Genomic DNA, 11192 nt, shown 5'->3' with positions numbered 1-11192 from the left:
GCATCAAACCAGTTTACATCTGGTCTCCTCATTGCTTTCTATTTCAGTCCGGTGGTCTACAGGCTGGTTATGACATGTTCTCCTCATGGTCAGAACATAAAGCAAGTTCGTTTTGACCAGGACAATCCATTCTTCATCTCACACGCAGACCTTCTAAAATTCTCTCACAGGATCTTCCGAATGTAACACACATCACAGGTCCTAATAAAAAATAAATAAAAAACACGTTCCAGTCTAATGCTTGATTTGTACAGAGCTCCAACAGTTAAACGAATATTGCAGATTGTTATTTGTTTTCCTTTCCTTAAATATACCTTTGAACTGTCATTGTCTCAGATTTGTAGACCAATTTTGCAATTTTCCTTTTTTTTTTGCAAGATGTTGTGTTCTGCTTCCTCATTGGCTGCAGAATATTATCCATTAATCTTGTCCATGTGGTGTCTTCAGTACAGAATGCTTTGCAGCTTCAGAAATCTACATAAATCTTCAATCTTTTTTTTGGTTATGTTTATGTTTCAATGAAGCTTTGAACTCTGAGAGTTTAAACAAGAGAGAAAAGTCTGAAGATGTTCATGTCAGTCAGAGAAAAATGTATACCAAGGAGGTTTATAACTGTAATACCTCTATAATAATTGTAAAAAATAAAGCTTGCAGATTATGTCTAGCACGAGTTATAACTGCGGAGGACCATTGAAATTAACTTTCAAAACTTCGAAATAAAATTTTGTGAGGAGATTATCTGGGCATCAATATTTTAATTTCAATCTGAAGTGACGTCAACACTGTGCATTTTAAATAATAAATCCTGCAAAATAAAAATAGTTTATTGTGAAAGGGTGTGTATAGATGGGAGGTGATCTGTCCTGAATTCAACAGACTTCTACTGTTTCCTTCGTACTTAGCTTTCTAATGACACATACATGTATCTTCCATTGTCACTCCTCTGTCTGTGATGTGCAGCAGGAGAAGACCATGAGAATTCAAGCGTTCTTGTTCTTCTCGATGGGAGACAAAGTGTTTTTCACCTTGTGAAGTTTGAATTCTTGAGGAAAATTGTCTGTATATCCTCATTTATGTAGATCACTCTCATGCAAAATTTATTTTTTTTTTTAGCTTTAAGGGTATTATAATTTTCATTCCTCACCACAATTAATCCCCAAAACAAATTTTTGAGTATTTCTCTAAAAACCTGCGGTCTGAGCACCTGCCCCTCCCAACACACGAAAATGGCTGGTTCTCACATTGTGACATAAAAGACAAGTGAGAACAGCCCCTTCCAGAAAGAGTCTGCGCTGCCAGCACCGCACCAAGGCTAACACACGCACACTTTCTCCATGGAGCTAGCTGTGTTTGGCAAAAACTCTTTCCTTTTACATGCACAATATGCACACCGAAAAGTTTGTTTGTTTGTGTGGGAGAGAGGCGGACACGCTGCCGAGGCCGGTTTTAGGTTGACGTCATGACATGGGCAGCAACCAAACGGAGTGAAAGGCGGTGCCTCAGAGATCGAGTTGTCTTATTTCTGGGTTGGAAAGAACTCCGGAAATAACTCATATTTAATAAGAAAATGTTCTTTTGAGTGCCAAAAGTTATATATTACTGTATATACATGGATGTTGCTTCCTATAAAAGGCTTAAGAATGGGATGGTACAGGCCCTCAAATAGATCAATGAATTCATAACTTGTGTTTTACAATAAACAAGAAAAAAAATTAGGGATCTATTCATACTTTCATGGGGTTTAACAGTTTTACAGCGAGGCAGCAGCCCTCCAGGTTAGCAACAGCAGAGAAGCCAAAAAGGCTCTATTGTTGCCGCAGTGTTTGTTTATTGCTGAAGAGTTTGCAGGGACTCGAGGGAGACTTGCAAAACACATACGCAGCACAGAGGGACTGATGATGATGCACAGCCTCAGTGTGTTAGGAGCCTCCTCAGCAATAGGCTACATGATGTCAGGAGAGCACAGTGACTCAGGCTGACACAGCGGTAGCACAGAGCCAAGAAGACCATGATCTCCTCCCTGTGCAGCACAGCTCCTCCGTTTCTGGAGTGCAGCTCTGTGGGAACTCACTTTTCAACGACTCCCGAGACTTGTTGATAATGGCATTATGTTCGGTGCTGTGTATCTGTTGCTCACGGAACAATTTGCAAGTCAAAAAGCCTACATTTTTGGTAAATTATTCAATTCATTATTAAGAAAACAGACTTATAAAAAGACTTGAAAATGTCAGGTTGGAAAGTTAAAAAATAAAACTTACCATGTAAGTCATGGAGACTGAAAACCCTGAGATTTTTTGAGGTGAATTCTTTTGAAATAGTTTTAATGTCAGCAGTTCGCTTTGAAAGTTTTCTTTTGGCAGAAATCTCAGCTCGTGAGTTTTGCTGCTAATGATAGCACGCCAGAGCTTGTGCTGTTCTTTTTTTTTGATGTGGAATATTTGGGCCACACTTTGTATTGCCACATAAAATATGTATGACAGTTGATTGAATTTGATGTTATCTTCTAATCAATCAGGATTGTAATGAAAATGTTGGATTTATTTAGATTTTATTCTTTAAAGCTACATTATATAGGAGTCTGCACGAGGGGAAAAATTGAAGGACTGACTGTTATTTCCTTCTCTAGACAGAAGATAAACATGACATGATTCTGCCTATATAAAGACTCCCTCTAAATGCATATACAGTACAGTACATATACTATGTTATATACAATGTTTTTTTTTTTTCAGAAGTCATAAAGTGTGGAAATGTTACAGAGGCGTGGGAGGTCTTTGTGGAAGAGGATGGAACATTGGAAGGACCTGGCATTTTTTTAAATTCTACATAAGATCATTAAAATGTATTATAAAACAGTTTTAGATTATGTAACTATAAATTCTTTAGCAGGGATCTTAAATTATGCATAACAGTAAGCAATACTGTAAGTTGCTGCATTGGAATTTAAATTGAAGGGAAATGATGCATATGGTCCATTAGGATCTGCCACAGGACCTGCTTTCTCCCAGTCACCATCACCTGGTTTCTCCCTGCTTCTAAATCCAAACCCTCAGCTTATTTCCTAACGTTTCTTCTTCTTTGTCTTTTTATTTATCATGTATGTTTTTTTTTCCTTCAGTAAACATTTACAGCAAACTCATGGTGCATAAATTATTTTATTTATTTTTAAATGCTTACTTTGTCATTTCACTTTTGGCTAATCATCTTTACTCTAACATAACCTTATTTATTACAATTATAAATGTAATCACTTGCCTTGATGATTTTTTAAATGTTATACTGATCCTTATTTGTGTAGATTTTAGCGTCTTACTTGCCCCACTCTCTAAAACACGGTTCAAATCAATCAGCGGGTTCATCTGAAGCATATGGGAGTTATTCACCATTTGTCTAGTTATGGTTATTATCAGTATGAGCACAATGAATCCAAATCCCAGCAAAGGACAGCTAAGACCCAATAAAAACAGTTACAGCTGCAGCTGGACAAATGTAGCTAAATGATTTGATCCAACATTGTATACAAGTATTTGTGCGCCCTACATTAAGACTTGCCTCCCCCGTCCCCCTGCAGATCTGGCACTGAATTGTGGGGGGAAATAGGGATCTTACCAATTGTAAAGTCACAGCAAACAGGATTTAAGATTATTTTGTGTTTAATTGAGGTGTTCTCTGACTGCTGGGAGAGAAAAACAACTCCTCTAGGCAGTGATTTATGGAAATGTTTCACTGTAATTTGAAACACATGATTTAATGGTATTTATATCACAAAATAAAAAAGGCAGACTTCACGGTGGCGCAGTGGTTAGCACTCTTGCCTCACAGCAAGAAAGCCCCGGTTCAAGGGACCCGAAACAGAATAAGGGGGACCTTTCTGTGTGGAGCTTTCATGTCTCCCCAGTGCATGTGTGGGTTTTCTCCGGGGGCTCTGGCTTCCTCCCACCATCCAAAAGCATGCTTTAGTCAATTGATTACTCTAAATTGACCCAGATGTGTGTAGTCCAGGCTGTACCCTGCCTTCATCCACAAGTTGGGCTCTGGCAGCCATGTGACCCTGAAAGGGACAAAATGGGTTTAAAAATGGATGGACTACATCACAATACTGTTGCTTGTACATGACTGTTTTATGTATTTAGGCAAAGAATGTAAAACTACTGTGGGCTTTTTGATGCTATCTTACTATACTCTAATATTTAAAGTAACTAGTAAGTGTTGTAGCCGTTACCTTCTGTCTTTCTTGATTTATAATAGATGTTCCAGTGTTTTCTTGTTTCTCCTTCCTGTTCTTTTATTGTTACTAATGAATCTGTTTTGTCTTGACAAATTTCCAGTGGTTTTTAGTTTGACCATCTTCATCCCGTCGTCTTGTTGTTGCAGTTACTTACAAATCTGCATTGTCTCATAAAAGGTGTTCCAACAGTGTTGTCCCTGTGTTCTTCCTGCTCTAGCCCATCTTACATTTTCTTATAGTGGATTTCCGGGAGTGTTATAGTTGTCCGTGTTTGTGCTTTTCTGCTTCCATGTCTCTGACCAAGCAGGTGTTTCAGGGATTTAGTGTTCAACCATCTGCTTGTGGTTTTCTCATCTTTGCTTACCAACCTTGTTTGTCTTAAAACATATGGTCGAGTGTTTTAAGTGTTTGTCTCTTTCTTGTCCTTTCAAATCCCAGCATGGCAGAGGATTACTGTTACTGACTCTGGTTCTGTTCAGGAAAAAACACCCACCTTATTTACTTACCCATTCTCTCCAATTTGATCCACACATGTTTAACAAGGTTTAACTGTACTATATAGTATTAATTATTAACAAATTTTATATTGTTTCAATACAGCACATGGTCATTTCATATAATGAATATCATTAGATGTGTTAATCTCGCCATAACGTTCCAACTACCTCTGGCTGTGGTGTGCATACCGAGGTGTGGCTCAACGTGGGCGGGGTTAAACCCATTGCACTCCGCCCACTGACAATCACATTGATTAAAGATTTTAGAACGCCGGCCAGAAGTTCAGTTCAGTTCTCGCAGACAGTCACCTGCAAATCCAAACATTAGTATGACCTGAACTAGATTGTGGTTACGACTGGTGCATGGCTTGACCCTTTAAAGCGAACAACAAGAGCCGGCTTCCTTCTGGGAAACTTTTTTTTTAACTGTCCTTCACTCTTTTATACTTCTTTTTCTCCTCAAGCCGCTTTCTCTTCAACAATTCCATCGGCTCAACAACCAACCTGCACCTGAGAACTGAGAGAATCTTCTCTCAATCCCAACCTTTACTATGACGGAAAATCACGTGCAGTGGATGTGCCGTGCCTCAATGAGATATACTCTGCCCACGTTTAGGCAAGCCTTGGTCTGCACACTGCAGCCAGAGGCTTCTCTAAAGTTCTAAAAGTTAGCTAAACTTTTCCTGGCAAAAGTTCTTTTGGAAATTCAAGTAAGAAGCCATTTTGAAATGAGCAGGAAAAGCGCTTCCACTGCCCCTAGTGGATTGATGATGAACTACAGGACGGAAACCATGAACCAAGTTATTACACTGGGGTTTTCAGGAAAGTTTTGATCATGCTAATGAAATAGGGGTCTCAGAATATGTCTCAAATATGATATGAATGCATTAAATGGTTAAAGTTGTCCTTGAAATTTCTACCATCATTCCCCCGATGTAATACAGTTTATTTTACAAAGTGCATGAATGGTACCAGTTAGAAAGTAGGACAAACATCTCCGTTGCTGTAGATTAAAATTCTGTCATGCAGCCTTCTCCTCTATGCTCCTCTCCATCTTGGCAGCAGATGGCACACAGAGTAACATGTCAGCAGGGCATTCATTACCATCCACAAAACTCCTGTCAGATTTCTGCATCAATCGAATTATTTTCTGCAGGAAATAATGGAGGACATTTACACTAAGGAAAGACTTAACAAATTGTGAGGATTGCCAAAAAGACATGGCAGTGTTATAATATGCTTAGATGATTTGTTCTGAAGGCTTTTTTTTTTTTATCTCTAATGCTTAATTCATTATTACAAATGTACAAATAACTGTCATTCCTGAGGCAGGCTTAGTCTGTTTCATTTTTATTTTTTCTATATTTGGTAAATTTTAATATGCAGGAAACCTTTTTTAATGATGTTTGAGTCACGCAGCCGTTTCCACAAAAAGCAACAAGGCAACGAGGCTCTCACTCACTCACAGGCCGTGTCATGTTTTCCACAGGGAAAAGTAACAGGCCAAGCTCTTGGCTCATGGATCAGACTGTCAGGCCATCTGCTATACCATCCTATAAACTCCCTCTTTCATGCGATGCTTGCTTATCAAGTCATCCAATGTTTCCATTTAGTCCATGCCACTGCTCATCCCCACATGGGGCTGCTGCATATCCTCTTAAATGCCATTCACAGTCATGCACTTGAAAACAATCGAGGATGCAGCAGAAATGTTCACTGACAACCCTCTGTGCACATTTTGAACACGAAAACTTAAAGGATTTTAAAAAGGTAGAGCCACACTCCAGAACATCGAGGCAGTGCAACTGTTAAAGCTTTGGCATGGAACATTTTAAATCAGTGAAAGAGGGAGAGAAAGAGTGGCTGCATGGAAAAAAAGGTACAGAATTATGAGATTAAAGAGGCTGCAGGATTAGGCTCCAGGTTTTAATGATGGAAATGGAAAAAGCTGTGAACAGAGTCTAACACATTCTCTGGCCCTCTTCTTTTCACTGTCTCTCTCTGCAGCATGTGTCTCTGGCTGATTGCATGGCCAGCCTTCATAAATGGCTCTGCTCTCCTCCAAATTACAAATGTTTTTTTAGAACTGTCATGAATAAGCACATTCTTCCTTGGGCAACTCTGCAAAAATGGAAGTGACATCTGTGCCACAACAATAAGCACAAAAGGCACAGTTTGAATCAAAAATTTCCTGAACTGTTATTAAATGTATTATTTTACATCAATAACATTCTGAGTTGCATTGTAAAAAATAAACATTGTCTTGCAAAAACTCATCTTTGCAGTTTTGCATTTGCAACCTTCACAAATCTTGTTAAAGCCATGCTTATGTCCCTCAACAGTTTTCAGATGCATTCTTTCAAATTTTGCCTTTTCTCAATCTTTGTTTTGGTTTTCTTAACTCTGAGCTCAGTGTCATAAATGTTTCTTTATACAAATTAGAACTGAGGCTGTCTTACTTCTGCAAAGCTCTTTAATTCCTTGAGATCTTTACACCACCTTTGGAAACATGCATTAAAGAGACCACTTTCAATGAAAAGTCTATTCTGTATCCCCTTCAATTCACAGAAGTGCCAAAAGTTAAAAAAAAAAAGATTGTGGTGGAGAAATTAATGCGCTTTGTGCCCGATTGGAATTATATGACACCAAGTCTTTCATATATTGGATTAGAGCTGTGAAAGAAAAAGCCCGGAGCAAGATTCACCAGATTTGCACCGCTTTGACATTTTGCACTAAGTTTCTTGGTGTAAAATGTCAAAGTGTGCGACAGTGTGCAGATAGATAGATGAAGAACAAAAAGAAGTACCTCCCTGCCTCTCCAGTGTGAACACTATGTGCCAATGCACATTTAGAAACGTAGCATAACACCAAATTACTGGCCTGCTGCCTTTTAAATTAAAATGAAGTTGGGGTCTCCCAGACAGAAGGTAATTGTACCAAAAAAGAAATGTTTTTCTTTTTCTTTTGTAGACTCATTTAATTCTCAATTTAGCCATTATAGTTAGGTGTTGCTTTTGTAATTTCCCACTAAGCCCATTTTCACTGGGACCTAGAAGTACGTTCTTCAAAGTTTAACTCAATCTGAAACTCCTCAAGTGTAGCCCAGACTTTTCCAAAGATCAATTTCAGCTTCAAACATCAGGAGAGCTGACTCTCTTGAAGTAAACTTTGAAAAAAATCAGATGCTAATGTATTACAGGCTATTAAAAAAAATCTCCAAGGTGCTTCTAAATGCATCCAGTGTGTCAGCATGTCAGCAAAAAGGCAGAAACATACAGGAGTGAAGGTGCAATGCAGGCTGTGGGATGTAGCTAGTTTCTGTTTTTGCTTGGAGGCCTGAAAGTCCTACCTTTGTTTTTTTTTAAATACCAGTAGCATACTACAAACTCTATTTTTGTGTGTGCTCGACTTTAATAAGATGGTATTTTAATGAGCAAAGCCCTGCATTTATCCTGAGAGTGTCCATCTACTGAAAGGTATTAGACAGACAGTGTTACCTCAGTCCAGCAATAACCTTCACAGTTAAAAATTCCTTCGTTTTGATCTTAAATTCTAAAATATTCAGTCAAAGTGGTTTTTTTTTCTCTCAGTTCCAACCCTCCTGGACTTCTTTACTTCTTCATTTCAAAGGATGAGTATTCCCTTTGTTAAGGTGCTGAGCATAATGACTTCCCAGATCAAACTCTCATAGAGCCTCTGGAATAAGTCAGGGGGGGGGGGGGGGGGGGCAGCATCAGAAGGTTGAACCAAAAAAGGACAAATGGTGAAACAGAACAAAAAAGTTCATGTTTTAGACCTTTTTTTCTGTTTTACAAAGAAGCTCTGATGCAAATCGAGGCCTCAAGCGCCATGTTTTGTCAAACAGAAGTCAAAAGTGGCAGACTGCACAGCAACTTGGAGCACGAATAGGAATTTTAAATCTGAGAGTCTCGCTTGAGTCCTCTGCACGCGCCCCGACTCACACACACACAATCTAATGACGCTCCTCTGGAGCCCGGGAAGCTGGCCAGCAAACGGTCACGCTCCAAGCTGATGAAAAATATCAGAAAAGAAGCTGATGGTGGCAATACTTCCCAATAAGTTTCTGGGAGGAATAAACTTCTCAACGATCTCCCACTTTGAGAGGAGTTGATGTAATGAGTTCTTCAGTGAACTGTCTTCATCAATTAGCTAATATGTTAAGTAGGCTTCAGTTAAACACTCTTTAGGCCGAGGGCAAACCCAATCTGTTGCCAATCCTCTAAAGAATAATCCAACACTCTTTAGAAGTTACCACTAAGTCAGGTAACCCTGTCTTGTTTGCCGGATGGTTAATGCTGTTTTGGTTCTTTTTTTTCTAGATTAATACTTGAACCCAGAAGCCATGAGCAGCTAAGATCCTTTAGTAAACACAGAAGCTAGAAAGGTTTTTAGGGCCTTTCAAAGAGAATGAGTCGGCTTGGGTCTACTGGGTCAGGTGGCGATAATAAAATGGTCAAAACAGGATTATGAACTCTTGGAACATCTTTAAACCTGCTTTTGCAACAACAGCAAAATGTAATTTGAATGCTGAGTTTTTTCTTTTGCGATTTACTTTTTGTACATGTGATGCAAAACATTAATAAAAGGGCCTCCCACGGATTGATTATGCTGGAGAAAAGAAGCAGGTGGACACAAAGATGGAAAGATCTTTTGAGGGCTTAGATGTCAAGAGGGCTTGTAGAAACATTAGGCCAAAGCTGCTTTGACAGGGGAGAATCAGTGTTTTAGTGCAGCTTGAAATATCCAGTCCCAGCCTGGAAGAAACATTTCAATATGACCAGGAAGTAAAAAAAAAAAATGCTGTGACATCCCATAAATCCCCACAATAACTATAAGACTTTTTTCCTCTTTGTTTTTTTGCTTCGCAATAACAGTTTTCACAGAAGCATCACCCAAAACTGTTATTCTGATGGCTATGGGGCCTGTAAAGGTTTTACAGTAGCTCATCCAATCGCTGTAACTCCCCTTGTAAAATAGGAAAAAGCAATAGACAGGACATGTATACCTCAGATGTGAGAAACAAACTAATATTAAACATTTTCAACACTTCCAGATTTATTGTATCAACATCCTGGCACAAAAAAAACTGTTCACACAATTATAATTTTTTTTCCAGATCAATAAACTGATGTTTTTATAGCCCAAAAGTCTAATTCTTCAAAGAAAAGGAAAAAAACCTGAAGAGGCTAAAAAAATGTTGCTGAGCATGTCATTAAAACCACAGGGGCTTAACGAATAATGTTGGCGAATGAGTCAGATAAGACATTTAAAATAATTAGCAAAGTATTGAAGGGAAAAATTGGAACACAGAATAAAAATAATTCTTTTCAAGCTTGACTAAAAATATTATTTTGTAAAAAAACAAAAAAGCTTTTTAGGGGGTTAGCCAAATGAACTGAGTAAGTCAGCACAGCCTATGAGAGAGCTATTGTGAACACAACTAAATTATATGAATCTCTAATTATATAAGAAAAACATTTATTTTACAGTTTAAATTCCTTTTTATGTATCTATGAATAAATTACTTCCAAACTTATGACCAGGGAGGTCATTGCTTCATCTTTTCTCCCTAAAAAGTTTTGACACTCAACAGTAAAATGGCGTATACTTGTATAGCGGTTTTCTACCTACAAGGCCAAAGTGCTTTACAGTCACAGACCCATTCACCCAGTCACACCCAGTCACACACTGGTGGCGGCTCCGCTGCCAAACACTGGCACCAACCTCCCACCAGAGACAAGGTGGGGTTCAGTGTCTTGCCCAAGGACACGTCAACTCATGGGTGTGCAAGGCGGGAGTCAAACCTGCAATCTAACGATATTGGGTCAACCACCCTACCGCTGCACCATGGCCGCCCCCAGTACATTACATATGCAAAAAAATAAATTTAGTGCATTTTGTCAGACCTTCAAAAAGTCTCCTAACTGAGTGACTCTGAAGTTGTTCAAATTTTTTAGAGCTTAAAGTTTTTGACCAGTTTTTGAAGTTGATACTGTGACTTCAAATGTTATCATCCAGACTCAAGAAATCTGCACTTAAAAGATGTTTTAAAGAAGAAAAAAAAAACATTAATTACAGGAATTTTCAAGTAAATGAGAAGTTTTGTACCACAGCGTGACATACCGGCACCTATAAAGTTGCACAGGAATTACAATTTTCAGGGGTTTGCTGCTCCAAGCTATTTCTAATGGGATAGTATTATATTATTAAAAGTAGTAGTATTAGTTGTAGTACTAGTAGTAGAAGTATTGGCCTCATTTCATGACAGACACTTTGATATTATTAGAATTAAGATGTCGTTCTTGCATATTTTATTTCATACTTTTAACCATGTTACCTATTTTGTACAAAACAGATATAAAATACGGACCATTACATCTGTTAATGTAATTTCCGCTTTTACTGTGTGTTTGATTCTGTAAAAAAAGCTTTCGTGATTTGAAACA

The sequence above is a fragment of the Oryzias latipes genome, chromosome 10 (genome assembly GCF_053564925.1).
Source record: "Oryzias latipes strain Hd-rR chromosome 10, Olatipes_Hd-rR_3.1".
Classification (NCBI taxonomy): Eukaryota; Metazoa; Chordata; class Actinopteri; order Beloniformes; family Adrianichthyidae; genus Oryzias; species Oryzias latipes.
Note: the sequence above shows the minus strand (reverse complement) of the source record.